The following is a 25,285-nucleotide window of genomic DNA, read 5'->3' as shown; positions in this document are numbered from 1 at the left end:
AAAAATAAGGGGCCTCCCATTTCAGACAGAGACGAGAAGACATTTTTTCCTCTCAGACGGTTATGAACCTTTGAATCTCTCTTCCCCAGAGAGTGGTGAAGGCAGGGTCAATTAATACTTTTAATGCAGAGGTAGTTAGATTCTTGACTAGTAAAGGAGTCAAAGATTAGTGGTGGCAGGCAGAAAGTGGAGCAGAGGCCACAGTCAGATCAACCATGACCTTATTGAGGGACCAAATGGCCGGTTTCTGTTTCCAATTAGTATTTTTGTATGTATAATCTAACGAAGGTACACTTTTAAAGGGTGACTACAATTCTACCAATCTACCTCACAGGTCAGTTCAGAAGAAAGAAAGGACACAGAATCCTACAGACTGGATTTGTGCAGAGAAAAAAAAACGGATAATTCTTAGATTCTGCTGCTGGGCAGCAAACAGTGCAGGACACTCTCAACCTTGACGTTAATGCTATGTTGCTGTATCGATGCTGCCATTGAGTCATGAATGATAAGTCGGCTCTGCATTGTTCTAGTGGCAGTCTTGCCTGAACCTGAATCAGCACCATTAGCATTCACCTGAGCCAGAAGTTTACATTGATTGGGTGCACGGCCAACCTAGAAGCATGTGGAATTATGGGAGATGATGTTGCACACACATGCCTACGCCATTGCACACTCTGCAATATTTCAGTCAACGGATGAGAGTTGGAAGCGTGCCCGCCAAAAGGCAAGCAGGAAATCTAGCCCATTGAGGGATCAATTGGACACAATTTCACGTGGCCCATCTGCTTCTACGGTGGCCAAGCAAGCCAATTGGCAAGGCGGCCTTTACATTTTAGCTGCAACCTTAATCCAGCGCAGGATGAAATGTCATAGCTGAGATAAAACCAACAAATATGTCCAGGAGCTGATTGTGCTGTCTCTACACTTATTTAGATTTAGATTTAGAACAGTACAGCACAGAACAGGCCCTTCGGCCCTCGATGTTGTGCCGAGCAATGATCACCCTACTCAAACCCACGTATCCACCCTATACCCGTAACCCAACAACCCCCCCCTTAACCTTACTTTTTTTTTAGGACACTACGGGCAATTTAGCATGGCCAATCCACCTAACCCGCACATCTTTGGACTGTGGGAGGAAACCGGAGCACCCGGAGGAAACCCACGCACACACGGGGAGGACGTGCAGACTCCTCACAGACAGTGACCCAGCCGGGAATCGAACCTGGGACCCTGGAGCTGTGAAGCATTTATGCTAACCACCATGCTACCGCGCTGCCCACGGTAATGGGAAAAGCCAAACTGCCCCTCCCTTTTCTTGGTGCCCTCCCACTTCCCTCTCTTCCTGGCTGTTGGCGTTTCACAGAGCATGTTTCCTGCTGGATGGCCATTATTTGGCCACCGTAAAATTGAGCTGTGGGGCAACTATGGATGGGAATGCGTTTTGATTCCACTTCCAAGCCCGTCAAGTGCACAGGCCCGACGGCTGAAAAATTCAGGCCCTCGATTTTATTTGAGCAATGAAGTTCAACAGATGCACAGAAACCTTTCACAGGCTAGTCAGAAGAAACTTTAAGTAAGAGGGTGTCGATTTGTTTTGGGAATTGGGAGGTTACGTTACCAGGACCCAACCCTGCACCAGCAGACAATAGAAACCGGAGGTGGCATTTTACTGGCAGCAGCCAATGAAGAGGCCATCACCAGGACTGCCGCCCAAGTGGGAGTGATGGCCCACTTCCCAGAGCTGCTGACCGAATCAGAAGGCCAGCAGTCCAGCATCCTCGGCAGTGTCACCATTGGAAGTTCATGCAGCATGAGGTAGAGGGTGCCTCAATGGTGAGGTGCTCTTGAAGATGAGGTAAATTTTTGATGAGCAAGCCAGAGCCTGGAAAGCGAGGCACGGAAATTAGGGATGGGGAATATTCCATTGATGATGTCTAATCCGCAGAGGTGGCCAATGGTACCAAGGATATCTCCAGGGAATTTCCAAAGAGAAATGCCCCCTGGCAAGAACCCACTAAGAAGCTGTTCTTATTATGTTGTTGGTCTTCCCATATAGAAGTGACCTCTCCTGATGCTGGTACACCTGGAAGTTGCCCTCCAAGTCACTCGTCATCCTGACCTGAAAATATATCGTCGCTCCTTCAATGTCGCTGGGTCAAGATCCTGGAATTCCCTCCCTTACAGCACCTATGGATGCACCTACACCTCACAGACTGCTGTGGTTCAAGAAAGCAGCTCACTGCCCCCTTCACAATGGCAACTCGGGATGGGCAATAAATGCTGACCAAAATTAAATTTTAGATGATGCTGATAAGAGCAGGAGATGATCCTTAATTAGCTTTTTAACAGCCACAATTGTCCCTCTGTTGTGTGGCCATGTTGTTGAGGCTCCTCTCATTGGTAAAATGCCTTAGCAGCGAGAACCCATTGGGTCCCTTGCCACCACCTGACCAGACCCCCAACCTCTCTCTAATGAGCTGGTAAAATTCAGCCCAGTAAAACATCCTTTATAAGGGACCTGCCAACTTAAAAACCAACAGTTTGGCGGGCGGGGTGGGGGGGGGGGGGGGGGGGGGGGGTGGGGGGGGGGGGTGGTGTGTTCAATAAAAAGTAAATTTTTCTGAAAAATACTTTTAGAGTACCCAATTATGTTTTTCCAATTAAGGGGCAATTTAGTGTGGCCAATCCACCTACCCTGCACATCTTTGGGTTGTGGGGGTGAAACCCGCGTAGACACGGGGAGAATGTGCAAACTCTACACGGACAGTGACCCAGAGCTGGGGTCGAACTCGGGTCCTCAGCGCCGTAGGTAGCAGTGCTAACCACTGCCCCACCATGCTGCCGTAAAAAGTGAGTTAAAATATATGTTACATTTGAATGATTGTACAAAAAGCAAAATATAGTTTTGGAGAAATAATGGAGTGAGAAACACAAATGGAAAAACAGAAAAAGCTCAAAGACGAAAGACTTACATTGTGTCTCAAAGTGCTTTACAGCTGATGAAGTACTTTTGCACTGTAATCCCTGTTGTAGTAGATACATAGATACATAAAAAATAGGAGCTCGAGGAGGCCTTATGGCCCTTCATGCCGACTCCACCATTTATCACGATCGTGGCTGATCATTCAACACAGTAACCTAATCCTGCTAATCCTTCTTTCTCCCGATAACCTTTGATCCTATACACCCCAAAGTGCTATATCTAGCCGCCTCTTGAATATATTAAATGATTTAGCATCAACTACTTCATATGGTAAAGAATTCCACAGGCTCACCACTCTTTGGGTGAAGAAATGTCTCCCCATCTCTGTCCGAAATAGTTTACCCTGAATCTTCAGACTGTGACCCCTGGTTCTGCACACACCCACCATTGGGAACATCTTCCCTGCCTCTACCCTGTCTAGTCCTGTTAGAATTTTATAAGTCTCTATGAGATCCCTCCTCAGTCTTCTGAACTCCAGTGAGAATAATCCTAACCTAGTCAATCTCTCCTCATATGACAGTCCCTCCATCCCGGGAATCAGTCTGGTAAACCTTCGCTGCACTCCCTCGAGAGCAAGAACATTGTTCCTCAGAAAAGGAGAGCAAAACTGCACACAATATTCCAGCTGTGGCCTCATCAAAGCACTGTACAATTGCAGCAACACATCCCTGCCTCTATACTCGAAACCTCTCGCAATGAAGGGCAACATACCATTAACCTTCTTTACCACCTGCTGCACCTGCATGTTTACGTTCAGCGGATGGTGCACAAGGACACCCAGGTCCCGCTGCACATTCCCCTCTCCAAATTTACAATCATTCAGGTAGTAATCTGCCTTCCTGGTTTTGCTTTCAAAGTGAATAACCTCACATTTGTCCAAATAATACTGCATCTGCCATTGATTTGCCCACTCACCCAGCCTGTCCAGATCATGCTGTAGGATCTCTGCATCCTTGTCACAGTTCACCCTCCCACCCAACTTGATATCAACTTCAAACTTTGACATGTTACATTTTGTTCCCTCATCCAAATCATTAATATATATTGTGAATAGCTGGGGTCCCAGCATCGATCCCTGTGGCACCCCATTAGTTACTACTTGCCAATTTGAAAAGGACCCATTAATTCCTATTCTTTGTTTCCTCTCTGCCAACCAGTTTTCTATCCACCTCAAAACACTTCTCCCAATCCCATGCGCTTTAATTTTGCACAATAATCTCTGAAGCGTAACTCTGTCAAAAGCATTCAGAAAGTCCAAATATACCACATCGACTGGTTCCCCTTGTCAACTGTATTACTTACATCTTCAAAGAATTCCAACAAATCTGTCAAGCATGATTTCCCCTTCATAAATCCATGCTGACTCTGACTGATCCTGCCACTGCTTTCTAAATGTTCCAATGTAAAGTCCTTAATAATGGATTCAAGAATCCCCCCCCCCCCCCCCCCCACTACCGATGTTAGGCTTACTGGTCTATAAATTCCTATTTTCTCGCTACCTCCCTTTTTGAATATTGGAGTGACATTAGCTACCCTTCAATCTACAGGGAGTCTTGTTCCAGAGTCTATAGGCTCCTGGAAGATGACCACATATGCATCCACTATTTCCAGAGTAATGTAGGAAATATGGCAGCCAACAAAGCTGCTACAAACAGCAATATGATCATGACCAGATCATCTATTTTTGTGATGATTGAGGGATAATATCCCTTTTCTTCTATCAAAACCGTGTCAGGACATCTTTCATGTTCACATGAGAGGGCTGATCGGACTGTGGCTAATGTCTTACCTGAAAGTTTGCAAAGATTAATAATCTGCAACATTAATTATCTTCTGAAGGAATGAGACTTCATACTTGTAAAGTTAAATTTTCAGGTTCAGAGAGGTTGTTCCTTTGTAATTATCACTTCAGATTCTGTTAACTTTAAACTGTGCATGTGAGGATGCTAGACGGCACACATCATCATTGTTAGAAAGTAAAACTCAGACCATTATGACAACTGGAAATTTGGTGGCTTGGAGGTACATAAGGATATAAGAAATTGGTGTAGGAGTATGATGTTTGGCTCCTCAAGACTGCTCCACCATTCAATAAGATTTTACCTGATTTGAATGTGAAATTAACTCCTCTTTCCTGTCTATCTTCTGTAAACCTTGACTTCTTTGTTGATCCAAATTCAGTCGAACTCAGCCTTGAATATATTCAATGATCCAGTCTCCACTGCATTCTGGGAGCAGAGAATTCCAAAGAATAATGGCTCTCTGAGAGAAAAATATATTTCTCCTTGCCTCAGCCTTAAATGGGAGACCTTCCATTTAATTGGGATCCTAGTTCTATGTTGCCCATGAGGGTAAACATCATCTCAACATCTACCCTGTCAAGCAGAGTCAGAAGTTTGTTTTAAATAAAGTCATCTCTCACTCTTCTAACCTCCAGTGAGTCTCAGGCCCGCCTTCTCATCCTCCCCAATAAGACAACACCTTCCTTCCAGGAATGAGTCCAGCAAAACCTCTCTGACCCACTTCCAATTCAATATATCCCTGCCTGAGTAAGGAGACCAAAACTACACACAGATGGTTAAAACAGTGACTGGAGGATTCTTAACATTTTGTCAGACACATTTGTGAAAGTGGATAGGATGGTAATGTTTTCGGTTGAGCAAATTGATGGGATTAAGTGTTGGTTCTTACAAAACAATGTGGCTGGCCTCGATTGCAAGTTTGTGCCGTGCAAAGCCAGTGACCCTGCCATTACCCTGCTGGGTTAAATTCCCCAGCTTTGTAGAAACATGCACCAGATACATGATGAATTCACACCTAAACACATCTTGGCTGATACTGCACTGATCCCCATGGCTTCCTGAAGTAACCCAGTGTCAGAACAAATGAGTGCAATCATAATCTTCATAGCTAGAAAGAGATGTGTTTTCACAGGACTCTGAAGACATACCGTAGCAGAGGGAGGGAACAAACTTGCATTTATACAGTGCCTTCCATGACCTCAGGATATCTCAATGCTTTCTGCAGCCAATGAAGTGTTTCTGAAGTTTAGTCAACGCTGCATTTAAAGGAAAACATGAAGCAAACTGTGAACAGGAAGCTCCAAGGACTGAAATTTGACATTAACCAGATAATGGCCGGGATTCTCCATTGCGAGTCTGCCCCGCTACCACTGCTAGTGAGGACAGAGAATTTGGCACCCAGCCAAATTTAGCTACCATATTTACTCCAGCAGAACAGAATTACTCTACTGCCGGAAACAGGCGGAGACTCCAGTTCAATGTGTTTCTGTTTTGATGTTGAGTGACACATTAGTCTTTCCCAGAATACTGAGGAACTCCCATGCAAACAATGGGATTCGCATTCCACCAGAAAGATGGCGCTCTGTCAGTACGGCACTGGAGATTCTGCCTCAGGTTTTTACTTAAGCCTTGGGAGCGGACTTGAACCCACAACCTTTGTGGTAAAAGTGTTCCCACTGATCAACAGCTAAGGTCTCACACTTCCCCTATTACCCCTGGATTGTGAACACAGAGTTCCTCAATAAGGCTTTTCATGCAATCTACATTGCTTTCACATTCCTTTGGGAGATGCATCCTCCTCAAATGCTGCCTTACCTTCCTTTCCTCCATTCTTTTCTACCCCTGCTTTTCCTCCATGAATGGCAAAAAAAGATACGGGCATTGGGAATCTCATACTGCGACTGACAAGCTTGCTGGGTCAGAATCCCGTAAACATTCAAAAACATATAATTACAAAGATATCTCCAATGATTATCTGACAAAGTTCAGACAACCCTCTGGCTCAAAAGGCCTTCCTTCTTGCCAGTGTTACGGGGTGTATTTTCTGATTACAAGTGTATTTTTTATAGTTTGCTGCACTCATGTTACTGTTTTTGTGAAGTTGAAACTTATTTTGGTGTATTGAAATTAAACGTAGAGTCAGCAGCGGAGGTAGGGCTCGGGTCTTCAAATCACAAGGTCATGAGTTCAAGTCCCGTTCCAGAGGTTTGAGCACTAAATCTAGGCTGACAGTCCAGCGTTGCACTGACAGAGGTTCTGTTTTGTGAATGAAATGTTAAATTGTTTAGAGTCAACATAGCTTTGAGAAAGGGAATTCATGTTTGACTAATTTGTTAGTGATCTTTAAGGAAGTAACGAGCAAGCTAGGTAAAGAGGATCCTGTAGATCTAATATACTTTGATTTCCAAATGGCATTTGATAATGTGCCACATAAAAGGTTAATTGAAGGTAAGAGCAGATGATGCTCTAGGTGACATATTAGCCTGGATAAAGGATTTTTGAGCAAACAGAAAGTAGAGATCTGGGATAAATGGGGCCTTGTCAGATTGGCAAGCTCTAACTAGTGGTGTGTCACAGGAATCAGTGCTGGGTCCACAATTATTTATAATCTGCAACAATGTCTTGAATAAAGGGAACGGACATATGGTAGCTAAATTTGCCGATGTCACCAAGGCAAAGTAGGAAAGTAAACTTACGTGTCAGTAGGAGGTAAAGCATCCACAAAGGGACATAGACAAGTTAAGTTAGTGGACGCAAATTTGACAGATGGAGTATAATGTGGGAAAAGGTCAACATGTCCACGTTTTGGTAGGATTAATAAAAACACATATACTATTTAAATGGAGAGAGTTTGCAGAACACTGAGATACAGAGGGATCGGCTTGTCCTGGTACGTGAACCACAAAATGTCGGTACACAGGTACAGTAAATGATTAGGAAGATGAATAGAATGTTGGTATTTATTGCAAAGTGTTATGGGCCAGGGTTTAGAGAACACCAAAGTATATCATGGAGTTCACCTGACCCACAACCTTTAGATATTGGTTATGGAGAGCACAAGGGCCGACTTTACAGGTGTGATGCAAAGAGATCTAAAGTATTTTTAAAACAAAACAATGTTTATTCTATGAATCCAACTAGCATTTTATAAACCCACAGTAAACATCTTACCAACTACCAACATTGACAACCTCCCAAAAAGATACAGTACTCTAAAGGTAATCCTTAGTAACTTTCCTCACAACATCCATAAGCCAAAACACGTTTTAACAAAGACAGTAGGTTTGAATTATCTACAGAGAACAGTTATCATTTCTAAATTACCAACTGATCTAAACACCTTGTTTAACGTACAGAGAGAGACCAGCATCTGCTTGGTTTGAATGCAGCTCTCCAACTGAAAATGAAAATAAAACTCAGAGCCAAACAAGAGCTTCCAGCTCAAAACCAAAGTAAAAAGCAAAATCACATTCCAGCTCCACCCACACAATGACATCACTGCAGCTCTTTGATAAAACACACTTCTCTTAAAGGGACTCTCACATGACAAAAGGGAATGGAATATAAAAGTCGGAAGGTTTCAGGACTGCTGTACAGGGCCTTGGTGAAACCAGGTCTGCAATACTGTGTACAGTTTTGGTCTTTTTATTTGAAAAAAGACAATAATTGTGTTAGAAACAGATCAGAAACAGGCTTACTTTACTTTCTGTTGAACCATATTAGATCCCGAGAGGATTGACAGGGTGGGTACTGGAAGGATGATTCCTCTTGTAGGTGAGACTAGAGCTAGGGGACACAGATTCAGAATAAGAGGTCTTTGTTTTAAGACGGAGATCAGGAGTAATTCCTTTCTCTCAGAGGGTGGTCAGTCTGTGGAATTCTCTTCACCAAAAAGCAGTGGAGACTGGGTCATTGAATTTATTCACGGCTGAGTTAAATACATTTTTGATCGGCAAAGGAGTTAATTGATATTGGGAGGCAGGCAGGAAGATGGACTCAAGATGAGCCATGATCTTGTCCAATGATGGAGCAGGCTCGAAGGGCTGAATGGCCGACTCCGAGTCTTAAGTCCAATGTTGCTGTAATAGTAACAGATGTACTCAATATTAAAGGCTGTTTCAGAGAGGACCGCGGATGAAGAGTCTGTGAAGGAAAGGGGATCATTAACCTGATAATGCTATAGCGTCTCTTAGCAACAAAATTGGAAGATCAGTAAACCTATGTCTCTAGTTTAAGAGTTCTGCATTATCAGGTCAAACAACTCACTGCCACATCGAGCACAAGAAAGAAGATGTTTACTTCTGACCGAGAAAGAATAATTTCCATCTTCTGAAGTGTGCTGGCAATGCTGTTAATACAACACAGGCAGAAATGCAAACAATACATCTTGGTATCATGCGAATGGCTCCTGTTACATTTGCATAAATTGAACCATTAAACAGCACAGAAATACTTTGCGCTATCGGATAACAAATTGTACAGTTGACTTCTTTTTTGTTATCCCTCGTACCCTGCGCCATTGTATCCTGGATACTATAATGTGTCTTCTGAAGTGGTTTCACAAAAGGATACCAATTCCTGTTATTATTCACCTCTATTACTGTTGTGCGAAACAACAATTCTTTTTGACGCATAGACAACAGCAAATGCTTGAAGCACACACCACAGCCCTGTCAGTGTCTGAAAAGCCAGGGACTGGATTCTCCGATTTGGAGACTAAGTCCCCACGCTGGCATGGGAAAGGTGGTGTTTTATGCCAGGGGAAAACCAGGGGAAAAATGGCCACTGATTCCTCGTTTTGCTGGGGCTAGCAGGAAAGCAGCATAGAGCACCCGGCTCTAGCTGCCAATACAGCCTGGAGAATTGCCGGGTCCATGGCTGCACATGCGCATGGCGGTGGCCTACACCGGCCGTGCCGTGGTTAATGGTGGACACAGCTCGCAGACTCGGTCCTTGAGATAGTGCCCCTTTTGACTGACTCACGCGTCCCGGACCGCCTCACCACAGTGCCCCCAGCCCCGAATAATGTCACTCCTGCCTGCGGATCGGCTCTCCCCTGACTGTGGCACTGCTGGACTGAGTCCGCAGCTGTCACGCTGAGTTCCTGACGGCTGAGACCACACGTGTCCCACTCCGTTTGGAAACTCGGCCGGTCAGGGGCGGAGCATTCGGGGGGGGGGGGGGGGCCTCAGGCAATGGCCTGAGGCTGTGGGTATGTGGCTCGGCATAATCTAGAAGGGGGATGGAGCATCGCAAAAGCAGCGCCGCCCCCCGGTTCTATTGGGAATTTGGATTCTCCAGCCCATTGCCGAGTGTGATTTTGGCGTCGGCGACCAGAGAATCCAGCCCCATATGTTCGCTTAGCATTTCAGGTATGGACCCTTTTGCGGAATCCATCTGAATTCTGGGGAAAAGTCACACGAACAGCACCCCCCACCGCCGGGTGGTCTGCGGCAGCGGAAGTGGGCCACCATTGGATGGCGCCAGGATCTTCAGCTCCCACCACTGTCCCGTTGTTCACACCCTCCGCTGGCGAAGGACCCGCAGAGTTTCCTCTTTCCAGATCCTGTTGTGTATTTCCAGCAGTCCCCGATTTACTTCAGATCGACAGCAATTGTTGACTGTCTCTTTTTATTTCTACGCCTGCCCAGTCTTACTGTAAAGTTTTAGCCCATAATTCTGAACTGATCCAGTCAGGAGTTTGGAAATGCAGGTCTGTTACATTCAAGTGCTTTTATTGTTATCATCATATCACCGGGGATATCCTTCTTCTGTGATTTCCCTCCTGAGTATCCTTAATCTGTGATTAGTTTGCACTCTCTCAATGCAAGATTCATAAAAGATTTACAACTGTACTCTGGGGAAACTTCCACTGAGCTTGCCACAATGGAATTCACATGATATCAAAAATCAACCTGTTTTTTGATCATTCAACTAATCCCCGAGTTAATTCCTTTATCCCTGGGCTCAACGCTTTTATTAAATGTCTTAGATTAAACTAATAATTCTTCCCTCCTTAATTACGTCTCTTGATAATCGAAACCAGTTCCCTGAATTACCATTCTACACCAGAACGCTGCATTTACATCTCGACACCATGTGGATATGTATGTGCCAATTTTCAATTCTATTCTTATTTTCAGACGTACGTTTTATGTTCTTGCCTGAACACGATGAGGAACCGGTCAAATTTCCCCTTACATTTCCCAGTGTGTAGTCCATCCCTGCATCAGGGAGGTGGCAGAGGCCCAATAAATGCAAAGAGGTGAGTTCATGAGCAGGCTGAATGGGTGCAAGGCTTTGTCAGCACAGTGAGATTCTCAATGGAGTGCGAGTCATCGACTGCACACTCAAAGCTCTGTGGGGATCACCTGTCAACAAGGTGGAGTACAGACGTGGCAAGGAAATCACGCACAGACCATTATTTTTTCTTAATAAATTTAAGAGTACCCAATTCATTTTTTCCAATTAAGGGCAATTTAACGTGGCCAATCCACCTAGCTTGCACATCTTTGGGTTGTGGGGCCGAAACCCACGCAAACACGGGGAGAATATGCAAACTCCACATGGACAGTGACCCAGAGCCGGGATCGATCCTGGGACCTTGGCGCCGTGAGACAGCAGGGCTAACCCACTGCGCCATTGTGCTGCCCTTGCACAAACCATTACGATGGTGAATGCCTTCTCTCCTCTCGAGCAGACAGGCATTTCCACCGATTCAGGTCAGCATTAGGAACCACATGGTGGCTGTGTGGAGACAGGGGTTAGCCTTCTCCAGATGGCTAAAGAGTCCCCTCCACCAACTAACTACACAAGGGTGGCACGGTGGCACAATGGTTACCACTGCTGCCTCACAGCGCCAGGGACCCGGGTTCAATTTCGGCCTTGTCTGAGTGGAGTTTGGACTTTGTCCCCACGTCTGTGTGGGTTTCCTCCGGGTGGTCCTGTTTCCTCCCACAGTCCAAAGATTAGGTCGATTGGCCATGCAAAAATTGCCGCTTAGTGTCCAGGTTAGGTTGGGGGTGACAGGGACAGGGTGGGGGAGTGGACCTATGTAGAGTGCTCTTTCGGAGGGTCAGAGCAGTCTCGATAGGATGAATGGCCTCCTTCTGCATTGTAGGGATTCTATGACTCGAAGGACAATGACAGAGATTGAGAGCTATGTTAAAAATATCGTGAAGCTGGCCATCCAATAATAATAATCTTTATTGGTGTCACAAATCAGCTTACATAAACACTGTAATGACGTTACTGTGAAAATCCCCTAGTCGCCACACTCTGGCGCCTGTTGGGTACACTGAGGAAGAATTCAGAATGTCCAATTCACCTAACAAGCACATCTTGTGGGACATCTGCGTTCTGAAACAACAATGTTGCTGACGCAACTGCTCGGGGGGAATCTTAGAGTGATCTTTAGATCCAATCTCAAAATTCATGCTGTTTTGCTGTATCCTCATAGCATCACAATTATGCGGGTGCAGCCACTGATGTCCAGTATCCAGAGGTCATCTTGAGCAGATGAAGGAGAAGTTGAGAAGATGAAGCGCTCTGGATGGGCATTCATGGGTAATCATGTTCGACTTCAATTAAATGTCATTATTTTATCATCATTGATGCACTATCCCTCACCTTCTCATCCATCTATGAGCTCCTTTCACAGCAGCTCTGGGTCAAGATGCTGCACTCAAAGACACCAGCTCAAACCTTTCACATCTTTACTGAACACACAGATACGTAAAGAGAGCATATTCCACCTTGTGCATTCCCTTAAGATCTTTTCTTGTGGGTGCCTTTGCTTCTTCCAGCACGCCTACACTGTAGTACCACAGTGGCTCCAGAATTGCTAGTAGAGGTCCATTGACTTTAAGTGAGGGAGAATAAAGACGAACATGGAGAATGGCCTCTCGCAGTTATGGGCCTCTCAGGCTGCACCAGCATGGCTGTCAGCGGACTGGACTGACTGGCTGAGAGGCAACAGCCAAGACAATTGGTGGGAACACATATGCTATCATCCTGCAGGGGCAACAGCCACATGCTCCATGGAGCCACTGCTACTGGGCAGCACCTCAGCAACTCTAGTAGCCTGAGTCGAAAAGCAGCAAGCATGGATCTCATGACCCCTGCCTAAGCTTCCATTCCAACACCGAGACGTTGGAGGCTTCCGTCTGCCTTGCAATAGAAACGGAAACAGCAGCTAACTAATGCTGCATCATGGCTGGATCGCATGTGTTGTAATGCAACTGCCCACCGGTTGCACACTGGAAACAATGGGCTCTGAGCCCTACATACAACCTTGGTGCCAGACACTTTTATGTTTCTTGACAGTGGCTGCCAGAGGCTCTCAGGTAGATCTGCTAAAACATCAAAATATATGTGTGTTGAGTAAAGATGTCATGGCAAGACTTTTGCCGGTGTCTTTGAGTGTAGCAACAGTGATAATCGAAGTGGTCTTTGAGCACGATGACCCATTTGCGAATCAGTGTGCATGTTCTTGAGTATTCACCTCTGTACCCTGTACCCAAACTCGTGTTTGACTTCACCTTCTGGTGAGCTGTTACACAAGATATCCTTTATTCAGACCTGGAATGCAGCCCAGACAGGCCCGATGACTTGCCTCAAGTGGATACAAATTTTGCAGTGTTGATATCTGAGCTGGCGGCTGTGAGTGTCTGAGTGAGTGATGGTATTATTTAGTTTATTTTGTGGTGTTGCTCTCGCCCTTTCTCATGGCTGCTGCGGCTGGATGTGTGCTAGGCCTTGGGTGTCTGAAAGCAGAAGATCAGATGGTATGGATAGTGGGAGGGAGGGGGAGTGGGACAGAGATCAAGTGATCCACGGTCACGGCATCAGCACCTTGCTCACCATGTCAGGTTGCCGAATTCGGGTGAGGTGGGATTTGAAAATGAAAATCGCTTATTGTCACGAGTAGACTTCAATTAAGTTACTATGAAAAGCCCCTAGTCGCCACATTCCGGCGCCTGTCCGGGGAGGCTGGTACGGGAATCGAACCGTGCTGCTGGCCTGGTTGGTCTGCTTTAAAAGCCAGCGATTTAGCCTTGTGAGCTAAACCAGCCCCTAGATTTGAGAATGGGGATGGGATTCTCTGCCAGTGGAATCCTCTGCCCACTGAAGGCGACCTTCCATTGCGTGTTCCATGGCCGCAGAGTGGGTCAGACAAGTAAAACTCGGGAGGCTTCAGCGTAACCAGAAGATCCTTCAGCCGCAAATGGCGAGCCGCATCCACAGAGGGAAAACAATCCGTGGGTGGGGGTGGGTGAGTGGGGGTGGAAAATCCTGGTCTGGGAGTTACTGTCCCTTGCCACCTGCTCCCATTTTCTTTGGAGGATGATCCTCGTAAACCTCCACCCCCTCCTGCACTGACTTATGACCTCTCTCCTCCTGTTGACCTCTATCACTAAACCCTCCTGTGCCAATTCTGTGAACCTGGGAGACTCCCCTCCCCCCTGGTGCTCCATTTCTTCAGTTTACACTTAAAGTGAGTTGCATTACAATTCAGCAACAGCTTCCTTGTAATGAGAGTAGATCCCCTCTATGGAAGGCAGGCTGCCTTTAAGAGCTGCAGGCTAGCTGGACTACATGCTTGCCATTAAACTGCTTGGCCCCCGGCTGAATATTCAGCCACACAACAGCAAATATTGCACTTGTCTGAATTGTTACAATCTGGCCAAATCAGAGGGAGCAAAATGTTTGTTTGCTGCCTGGGTTAAAAGGACCAGGTGTGAGCAGATCAAGCATCATGACCCCTATCCCAAAGGATGAATTTTCATTGCATTCATTGCAATACATTGACAAGGGTTCATAACCAGGGATTTGGGTTGACTAGCAAAAGAACTAAAGGTGACATGAGAAACATGCTTTTACACAAGTTGTTTTGATCAGGAATGCATTGTCCGTAAAGAGAAGCTGGAGAAAAATTGAATCATAACTATCAAAAAGAAATTGAAGAAAAAGAAGCAAAAATAATTTGTAGGACTATGGAGAAAAGACAGGCAAGTGGGGCTGGGTTTTTGCACCCGTACTATTGCATCTTCAGTACTATTGTCGCAATATTGCCAGGGCTCTTAGTCTTTGAGTATCAGTGCCTTCATCACTTGCTGCACACTTTTTCAAATGTTATATAGTTTACGTGACAGTCTCAATATAAGAGAACTGCCATTGTGTCACAAAGCTAGACACTTGAGATTTTTGGATCGGAAGGTTCAATTTCTTTGGAGGTTTGTAATCAGGCTCTTTTAAGATGTTTGGCCTCCAACTTTTTAAGCATAAGAGGAGGCAATCTTTGGCTGCTGCTGCTGTCTCGGTGTTTTCTGCACACTGCCCAGGAAAACTCAACTTCCTGGTTCTCCAGTGTCGCATTTATGGGGTACACCAATGACGCACTGGCGATTCCCTCTAAGAAGTTACAATTAGTAAGGGTTTGGCTGGGAATTGCCCGAAGTGCTAACTTCTTCTGGATAATTGCGCTGGGCTGGGAACCATCCGACAGAAGCGATTTAAATCACAAATTTCGGATGGTTCTGCTAGTTTTACCCTCATAGTTACTCTGAAAGAGTTAGATGGAAAAGAGCACTTTTAACTCCAGAGTGACTATTTAAAAAACCCAGGCTAAGTCCTGCATGAGATGCCGTGCACACATTAGACGCCTCGTAGGTAGTTCCTCGGTCCTCTCCTGGTCCAACCCAACACAAGCCCCCACCCCCCTTCCGGACTGACCCCACCTCTGGTGCCCCACCCTTCTGGACCGTCCACCCCTCCCACACTGACCACTTGCCCCCTTGACTGACCCACCCCCATCTGGTCTGACCAGACTCGACAACCTCTCGGTTCCATCCCCCGATCATGGTCTGACCTACCCCACTCCCACTCCCAATCCGACCCCTCCTCCTTTTCCACACTGCTTCCACACTGACCCCCACCTCCAATCGACACAGGCACGGTGATGCAATCAGGAAATTTCTGGAAGGACGAAACAGTGGTTAGCACTGATGCTACCTCACAGCTCCAGGGGCCCGTGTTCAATTACGGCCTCGGGTGACTCACTGTGTGGAGTCTGCACTTTCTCCCTGTATCTCCGGGGGTTTCCTTACAGTATTCCAGTCTCCTCCTACAGTCTAAAGATGTGTTGGGATGGTGGTTTCGCCATGCTAAATTGCCCCTTAGTGTCCGAAACGTTAGGTAGGGTTACAGGGATCGGGTGGAGGCTTGAGCTTAAGTAGGGTGCTCTTTCCAAGGGCCAGTGCAGATGTGGAAGGCAGAATGGCCTCTGTCTGCGTTCTAGGGATTCTGTGATTCAGGTAGTCTATGTTGAAGCTGCCCTAGTCATTGAACCATTGGCAGCCATCTTAACAATTTATCAGTGCCCATTTGAAATAAAAGACAGTCCTAGAAGCTCCTGTAGAAAGCTATGAATATGTCATGACTTTACGAGGCACTATCCAGGGTTTGCAGAACCTAAAGTGGATTTCAGCATTGTATATAAATTGGCTATGATTATTGGCAGGATGACCCTCACTCAGCCCCTGGTGTGTGCTGCAGAGGAGGAGGTGGCCCACCATTTGATCATCTGGTCCCACTGCTGTTAACAGGGTTTCCGTTGTTCACACACTCCACCATCAGGCAACCCGTGGTGGTGTGTCGTTACTGATAGGACCCGATGATATAGGACTGACCCTTCGAATCTAAGAGGAAGGAAATGCTACAAAGCCCAATCCTCGAAGAACTGTGAAAAATCCCAAGTGTGAGGGGAGATGGTGTCGCCATGTAAAGTGGCCACCTGCAAAGGACCATGGGAATTGTGGTCAATTTGGGACACAGACAGTTACACAGCCTCTGTGTATTGTGCAAAGAAACCAGACTTGCCTGAAACTTGCATCCGTGGAGACTCAATTACCATTTTCCCCAAGACAATAGCATTTAAATTAAGGGCTATCAATGACAGCAAACTAACCAGCGGCACCCTCTCTCCCCTTATTTGGAAAGCCTACGTGCCTGGGACAATGATAGCTAGGACCCGCCCAACCATCGAGGTATCCACCCCCTAATTGGCTGAGATCGATGAGGGTGATTGAAAACCCTGTCGATCCATTGGACCTGGATTAAGGACCGCCCAAAAGGATGCGAAAGAGACAAAGGATAAAAAGCCCTGAGCACTAGAGATCGAACTCTTTTGGGGCCGGCCTGTGTGCAACCAACTGAAGCAGAACAGCCAAGTTCAAGGACCCGCAACCATTCCTGAAGGACGAGCCCAGCTGTGACAAACCCAACCACTCCCAACCAATCACGTGGACCCGGATAAAGGCTTTATCTCACACCGTGCCGGTTACTCAAAGTTAAGTAAAGGTCATCTTAGTCTTAGGTGTAGTTTAGTACGGAGCTGCGTATGTTATTGCACAGAAATACAAGTCTTGTTTTATTCATAAACCGTGTTTTTGAGCTAACATATTGGTTGCGTGGTCATTTGTTCGAGATAAAAACAGCTTGTGGTTCACCGCAAAGTAAAGAAGGGAACAATGGGCCCAACAATCCTGATGCTGGTAATTGGCAGGAGAATTGCATGAAATGCATCGCAGAGAAATAGACTGTTCAGCCTAATTGGTCAATGCAAGTGCTTCTGCTCGACATGAGCTTCTCTGGGTCCATCTTCATTGAACTCGATCGGGAAAACCTCTGCTAAATTATTCTCCATGCGTTTATCCAACTTCCCCTGAAGTATATTAATGCCGGTGATATCCAAACATACTGAATCTATGAGCCGCATGTGATAATTTCCAGATGTTCTAGAGCCTCAAGACACAAACAAACTTCACACAGGCTAATTATCGTGCATCGATATTTTGTGGGTCTCCATCCTCACCCGAAGTCTTTGAAAACCTGGCTGATATGCTGTCAAGGCTGTGGTGCAAATGAGGTGTTGATTGGTAAGGACTGCGCAATGTTTCAACTTTACAAACTTCATTACTGAGTGCAGTGAGTCACAGCAGTCAGTTGCGCTGAAAATCGAAATGGGCCGCACACTAGTTTTGACTTGAGGATATTTTGATTCTGGCACTTGCTTCCAAAGGTCGATTGTAGATTGGGATTTATGCATCATTTTTAGATCCTGTGCCATTCGCCCCATATACCCCTTTTGGTAGTGAATGCCTCATACACTCTGGATAAAGAAGTTTCTCCTGAAATCCCCTATTCCATTTGTTCGTAATTGTATTTATGGTTCCCAAGACTTCAGTATGCCTATCCTATCAAACCCTTACATAATTTAAAGATCTCGATCGGGCACCCCTTCATCTTTTCCTGACTAGAGAAAAGAGCCCCAGGCTGTTCACTCGTTCCTGATAGATATGACCTCTTGCTGATCATTGAAAATCACTTTTTTGCATTATCTCCAGTGCCTCTGCATCTTTTTATTTTATATTATGGGGGCGAGATCAATGTACGGTATCCCAAGTTTGTTTGAACCGTGGTTCATTACAAGCTCGGCATAACTTTTCTAATTTTCAGTTCTACCAATATATATGATTCCTTTATCATCGACTGCCTTCCTTGCAATTAATATGTCATATCTTTGCCATCTTCTCTGCGAAAGTACAGCAACAAATACTAATCACCTTATCAAAGGATAACAGGAATCCTTGAAAAATGCACAAACACCGAATGGCAAAATATTTTCTATTAATTTGTCCCTTTATTAATATCACTGCCATCACTTTTCCCTGTGACTAAAGCTGCTTTTATTCAAGACCCAACCTTCTAATATGGGTGGCACAGTAGCACAGTGGTTAGAACCATTGCTTCACAGTGCCAGGGTCCCATGTTCGATTCCTGGCTTGGGTCACTGTCTGTGCGGAGTCTGCATGTTCTCCCCGTGTCTGCATAGGTTTCCTCCCACAAGTCCCGAAAGACGTGCTGTTAGGTAATTTGGACAGTCTGAATTCTCCCTCTGTGCACCCGAACAGGTGCCAGAATGTGGCGACGAGGGGATGTTCACAGTAACTTCATTGCAATCTTAATGTAAGCCTACTTGTGACAATAATAAAGATTATTATTATTATTATTACCTCAGTGGCAGAAGGTTGTGAATCTGTGACTGGAGCAACATCAGTGGACTCCTCTTTGAGTTATTGATGACAAATCCGTAACCAATAGGGCAGCACAAGTGGATAGGGCAGCACGGTAGCACAGGTTCAAAGCACTGTGGCTTCACAGCACCAGGGTCCCAGGTTCGATTCCCCGCTGGGTCACTGTCTGTGCGGAGTCTGCACATTCTCCCCGTGTCTGTGTGGGTTTCACCCCCACAGTCAAAAGATGTGCAGGTTAGGTGGATTGGCCATGCTAAATTACCCTTAGTGTCCAAAATGGTTCGGAGGGGTTATTGGGTTAGGAGGATAGGGTGGAAGTGTGGGCTTAAGTGGGTTGGTGCAGAGTCAATGGGCCGAATGGCCTCCTTCTGCACTGTATGTTCTATGTTCTATTTGTTACCCCTTCCTGTCAGACTAGATATTTTTGTTAATTCAAAACTAAATGTGAATAAGCTAGATGTCCTGCATATTGAAGCTGATTGTGGCCTCTATTGTAAGAGGATACAGAATATCATAACCTGAAACGAGCTGGCAGGCTTAAAATCAATTAACTACAAGTATTGGAGGATCATTGTGTATGAACCGCACATTTCAATTGTACATGGTTTGGAGTGAACATCATGGATTCCAGCTGTCCTCCTGTTAATCCTGAGTTAACCAGCCTGGTATACCTTCGCTACACTCCCTCCATAACCAGTTTTCATGTGACTGAGTTTTTCCAAGCAACAAAAAATATTTAATTCTCTCATATTTTAGCAAGCAAACCATATACACTTCCATTTTGCAGTTAACCAATGGACTACTACAGAGAAACATAGATCATAGAATTTACAGTGCAGAAGGAGGCCATTTGGCCCATCGAGTCTGCACCGGCTCCTGGAAAGAGCACCCTACCCAAAGTTAACACCTCAACCCTATCCCCATAACCCAGTAACCCCACCCAACACTAAGGGCAATTTTGGACATTAAGGGCAATTTATCATGTCCAATCCACCTAACCTGCACATCTTTGGACTGTGGGAGGAAACCGGAGCACCCGGAGGAAACCAACGCACACACGGGGAGGATGTGCAGACTCCGCACAGACAGTGACCCAAGCCGGAAGCGAACCTGGGACCCTGGAACTGTGAAGTGATTGTGCTATCCACAATGCTACCGTACAATGTACAATGTAAAATGTACAATGCAAGAGGAGGTCATTTGGCCCTTCAAGCCTTAAAGCCATTCATTATGATCATGCCTGGTCAGCCAGTTCAATACCCTGATCCCGCCTTCCCCCCATATCCCTAGATCACTTTAGCCGCAAGAGCTTTATGTAATTCCTTCTTGAAATTACACAACATTTTGTCCTCAACTACTTTCTGTGGTCGTGAATTCCACAGATTCACCATTCTCTGGGTGAAGAAATTTCTCGTCACCACAGTCGTAAAAGGTGTAAACCCTTATTCTCAAATTATGACCCCTAGTTCTGGACACCCCCAACATCTAGAACATTCTTTCTGAATCTATCCTGTTAGAATTTTATAAGTTTCTATGAGATCTCCTCTCATCCTTCTAAACTCCAATGAATATAACCCTAACCAATTTAGTCTCTCCTCATATGGTAGTCCCACCACTCCAGGAATCAGCCTGGTATACCTTCGCTGCACTCCCTCCATAGCAAGAACATCCTTCTTCACCGAAACTGCACACAATTCTCCAGGTGTGAAGACTGTGGAAGACTACTGCAATATAAAGGGTAAACAATGGGATATGGTAATATAATTCTCCGGTTCCCCAGCTGCCTGTTCTCGGCGACACGCCGTTCGCTGGGGGCGTGATTCTGTCTTCCCGGCGCTTCACAATGGGATTTCCCATTGAAGACATCACATGCCACCAGGAACCTCGGGGTTGTGCTGCCAGCTGGAAAAGAGAATCCCAATGGCTGGAGAATTCCGGCCATGCTGTGGATGATGTTGTACCACTGACATCAGTCAATCAGATAGAGAGAGGGAGAGACAGAGAGAGAGGTTAGACAACCATGCCCAGGAGTAAAATGGCTAGTCTGCAATTTGCTTGGAGTGCCAATAAATAAGCGTGAAGAAGATGCCAGAAAGGGAGGCATGTGGCACAGTGGTTAGCACTGGGACAGCGGCGCTGAGGACCCGGGATCGAATCCCAGCCCTGGGTCACTGTTTGTGTGGTTTGCACATTCTCCCCATGTCTGCAAGGGTTTCACCCCCACAACCCAAAGATATGCAAGTTAGGCGGAATGTCCATGCTAAAGTGTCCCTTAATGGGAAAATAAATAATAATAGTTGGGTACTCCAAAATTTTATTTTTTTTAAAATGCCAGATAATGACTGGAGCCTGACTACGAGCCAAGTGCCACACTTAGAGTCCATAGATCGAAGGACCACCTGAGAACAACTAGTAGATGCATTGATTTTTCTGGAAGAGATAGAGGCAACTGGTCATAATGTGAAAGCATTATATGAATGCTGTCACTTCCTGATCCTTAAGTGTAAGAACTGACTGTAAATTTAACGGCATATAATCAACCAGAATGAGTTTTATTTCCTCAATGGTGTCAATGCTTTAACGCCGATGGCCGCTCTTAGGATTTCTATTCATGAAAGTGAGACCAGCATATCATGTGAGACCAATTTAGTTACCCAATTAGACAGCATTTCCAATACATGAAGCATGATGTACTGCAAATACCGTGAGGTCAGAGCCAAGAAAGCAACCTGCTAATGACCGTGGATCACCAGTTGACTGCATCTTTATTCCTGTGTCCCACTGAGCACCAAGTGGTCCAATTTGAATGTATTCCAATGATAGCCAATGGAAATACCTTAACTCCATTCCCAAATGCATTGAGGGAACTGAACCTGCAATCTCAGTGCAGCCATTGACAAAAATCAATTTCCACAGATACTAGTGAGGCGTCTATGAGCTGCAGAGTCGAGGCAATTTAACAAATCATTTCCACAGAAAGCAAACTATTTTTACAGCAATGGCTAGACAATCGTAGAATTATTTCTGGCTGCTTGAGACAGGGGTCATATTTCATGACCTGAATTTGTCCCCGCCTCCCATACTGATGGTAGTTTAAAAGGTAGGCAAGTCATTATCATGGAGGTGGAGGACCAGCATAAGGTGAGCCAATGAGAATCAGGCACTCTTTCAGGGGGATTTGCTTCACCAGTGGCAAGATGTTATGTTCCCTGCGGTGGTTTTTCAGGTAAGGGAGTCAAAAACATTCCTTGAATGGCCTTTCTTCCAGGCTCCCACCCCATCCTAATTTTGCTGTAAATGTACAGAGGAATGGGCAAGACTTGCTTCCCATGCCCCACCCTTTCCTTAATTGTGGCCCTTCAGTGCCCAATTAAGAATCACTTAAGGCCATGCCTCAATATTCAGGCTAATGAGGGGAGGAGTATTCAGGAGCAGAGTGCAAGTGCGGAAAGTAATTCTGCACAGACATTGGGTGGGATGAGTGGAGAACTTCCATCAATGGACTCCTTTCAATATTTATTGCCCCCCCCCCCCCCCCCGAAGCAACAGCTGGCCCCTGTGGGTGCTCCTTCCACCTGTAGCCTTTCCACCAACACCATCACCTACCTCTCTGCCCAACCCACTCACCGAACACCCCCACCCTGATATCCCAACATTTACCAGGTCCTTGACTTCCAGGAATTTGACTCTGTAACATTGCAGTGTTATGGGTATGGACCAGATCCCTGAATTTGGTTAAGATTCTGGGCTGGAACTCAACTATTTGCATTGGGTAAAACTGAGAGGAAATGTTACTGCACCACAGGAGTGATAACACTGACCAGTACACAGCTTTTGTATTTCCACACACTTTCATTTGAACACAGAATTCAGCACATTAGCAACAAAGAAATAACTTTACTGTCAACAGTTACCACATCTTAACTTGGTTCCCAAAACCTGCCTCTACATTCCAATTAAGAAAAACCATATATTTTAAATGCCACTTCTAAATACAGTTGCAGTCAGGTTTTACTTACTTATCTTGGTGCAGAGTCATTAGATCCAAGCTGATAACCTTCTGTACAGCTTAGAGCCCTGGAAGCAAAACCTTTGTCCAGGCAGGTCTGGCCTTTACCATCAGCTGCACTCAAAGCAAACAGCATTCTTTTATCTCTTGTTAAAAGGTATGCCGTGATTTGTTTAGCCAGGCTCAAATGGTTAGAAAATTACATTAGCTCTCTATTTGCAAACAGGCAAAATGATTTTTATTGTCTATTAGCAATATACTTACCCTGCAAACATCACCTGACTTTTAATCACAGCTCTAGTGGACACACTGGAAGCATTTTAACCGAGGTTTTAAAAACATTACTGCAAAACACGACTGAAGAAGATAAAGAATGACTATTTCTTATATTCATCACATCAGCTCCTGGCACTGAAAGTACTAGGAAGACTGAAGTGGGGCTTCCGACTGTGTGAGGGATGAAACACCCATATCCACTCAATTAACACTCTTTAGAGCCTGAAATGGCTGTGAGGCAGGCACTATCAGCGGGAATGCATTATCTGCTGACTCTTTGGATGGTGGAAGGGGAAACCAGCAACCTTGAAATCCTGGCCCTGATGTTAACCACCTCACTCAACACCCTTACTGTCGAGTTTTTTTGACAAAGACTTTGAGGATATAGAGAGCATGGAGATGCTCTGTCACCTATTGGGTGATGACCTGGAGCAATCCTTAGCTGCCTGCTATTTTTTCATGATGCAGGACACATTCTGAACTTCAACAGCATGGCCTCATTTCAGTGGCCACAGGTGGCGGCTTGGTCTGATGGGGATCCTGTAGGACAAAAGACTTGGGTGAGATCTTGGGCAGGGCTGGTCTGTGGGAGAGGGGCGACTCACCTGCTGTAGGGACATCTGCGATGTATTGGACCCTCACTTGTTTGATGCACGCCAAACTCCATTGCAGCCATTGCCCCTTATGAGGTTCAAGGCACTTTCCTCAGGGGAGTGGACCCAAATATCAGGGAAGTCCCCTCCCATCTTCTGGTACTGCCGGCGATTGTGAGTCGCTTTATCCTTGAGGACACAGAAATTACACATTGAGCCGTTGGGAGATGAGGTCTATAGGGTTCTGTAGCTGGTGGCAAGTGTGTGCAAAGCTCCTGACCAAAGAGGATTACACATATGTTGGCATTTCATGGAGGGTGGGTTCGATGGGAGATGGAGGCAGGTGGGGTGTTGCTGGCCTCCTGTGGATTGGGGACAGATGATGCTAAGGGCACACAGAGGGTTACTCACCCGAGCTGCTCCAAGAAGGTTGGTCATATTTATACAGCATTGTGTGCCAGTCCTCCTGGTGAGGCTGACAGAACTGACAGCCCTGGCACCTCATGCCAGACCTCGATCAGTGTTGTTGGCTTGGGATTCCGGCCCACCCTGGGGGGGGGGGGGGGGCGAAGGTGTCCCTCCTCTTCTCAATGGCGTCCAGAAGGTGTTCAATGTCAGCATCCTGGAAGCTTGGTTCTGGTATTTGTGCAGCCATCTTCTTTGCTGGAATGAGTGGACGTCTGTGCTGAGTGGAGCGCTTAAGCGCTGCCATTTACATGACACAAATTGCTCCTCGGTGGCGCGCTGAGCAGCAGTGCACAGTTACCGCGATTCTCCATCGACGGCACCACTTAGTCATGCCGGGGCAATTCTCCGGTTCCGCCAGCAATGCACCCCCTCCTGCAGATTTCTCGATGGCGTAAGGTGACTTCAATGGGATTTCCCATTGACAGTGACAGTAGAATGGAATCCCGCCATCGGCAAACGATGCGCCGCTGAGAAACAAGTGGCTGGCAGGCCGGACCCACTCAAGTAATGAGAAGCATGAGATACAAGTGCTGATCTGGGGTTGGGACGTGGTTGGGGGGCTCCTTCAACTACATAATTACCACGACAGTTAATGCTTCTATAGCCAATGGCCTTGTACACAGTCAAACACAATGGCCATAATTGTAACGCCCTGTTGCACATGGCACAACTCCCACAATTCCCAGGAATATTGGGAGAGCCCCTAAATGGAGTTTCCATTGGGCACAATCCAGAGCGTGATGTGCCCAGCCCATGGCACCCAAAGCAATCTGGTTAACGCCCTCTCTGGGCGGAAACAAAACTCGCATATTTAAATGTGTCTCTCGACTTCCGGGATTCACCCCTCCGCAGACGCCGCGTGAGGTCAGCGTGAATCAGGTCTGATTTCCAAAAATAAAAATTAAGCTGATGACTACACTGGAAGCATCAGAGGCTATTGGAACACCTAGATAGGCAGGGTCATGGAGAGGCAGTGCCAGCGGGCACCCTGGCAGTGCTAACCTAAAACGTTCTCAACGCTGACCTGCCAGGACCAACTTGGCACTTGACACTGC

Source organism: Scyliorhinus canicula, chromosome 14 (assembly GCF_902713615.1).
Source record: "Scyliorhinus canicula chromosome 14, sScyCan1.1, whole genome shotgun sequence".
In the NCBI taxonomy this organism is placed as follows: Eukaryota; Metazoa; Chordata; class Chondrichthyes; order Carcharhiniformes; family Scyliorhinidae; genus Scyliorhinus; species Scyliorhinus canicula.
The sequence above is the reverse complement of the archived record's forward strand: the minus strand, read 5'-3'. Positions refer to the sequence as shown.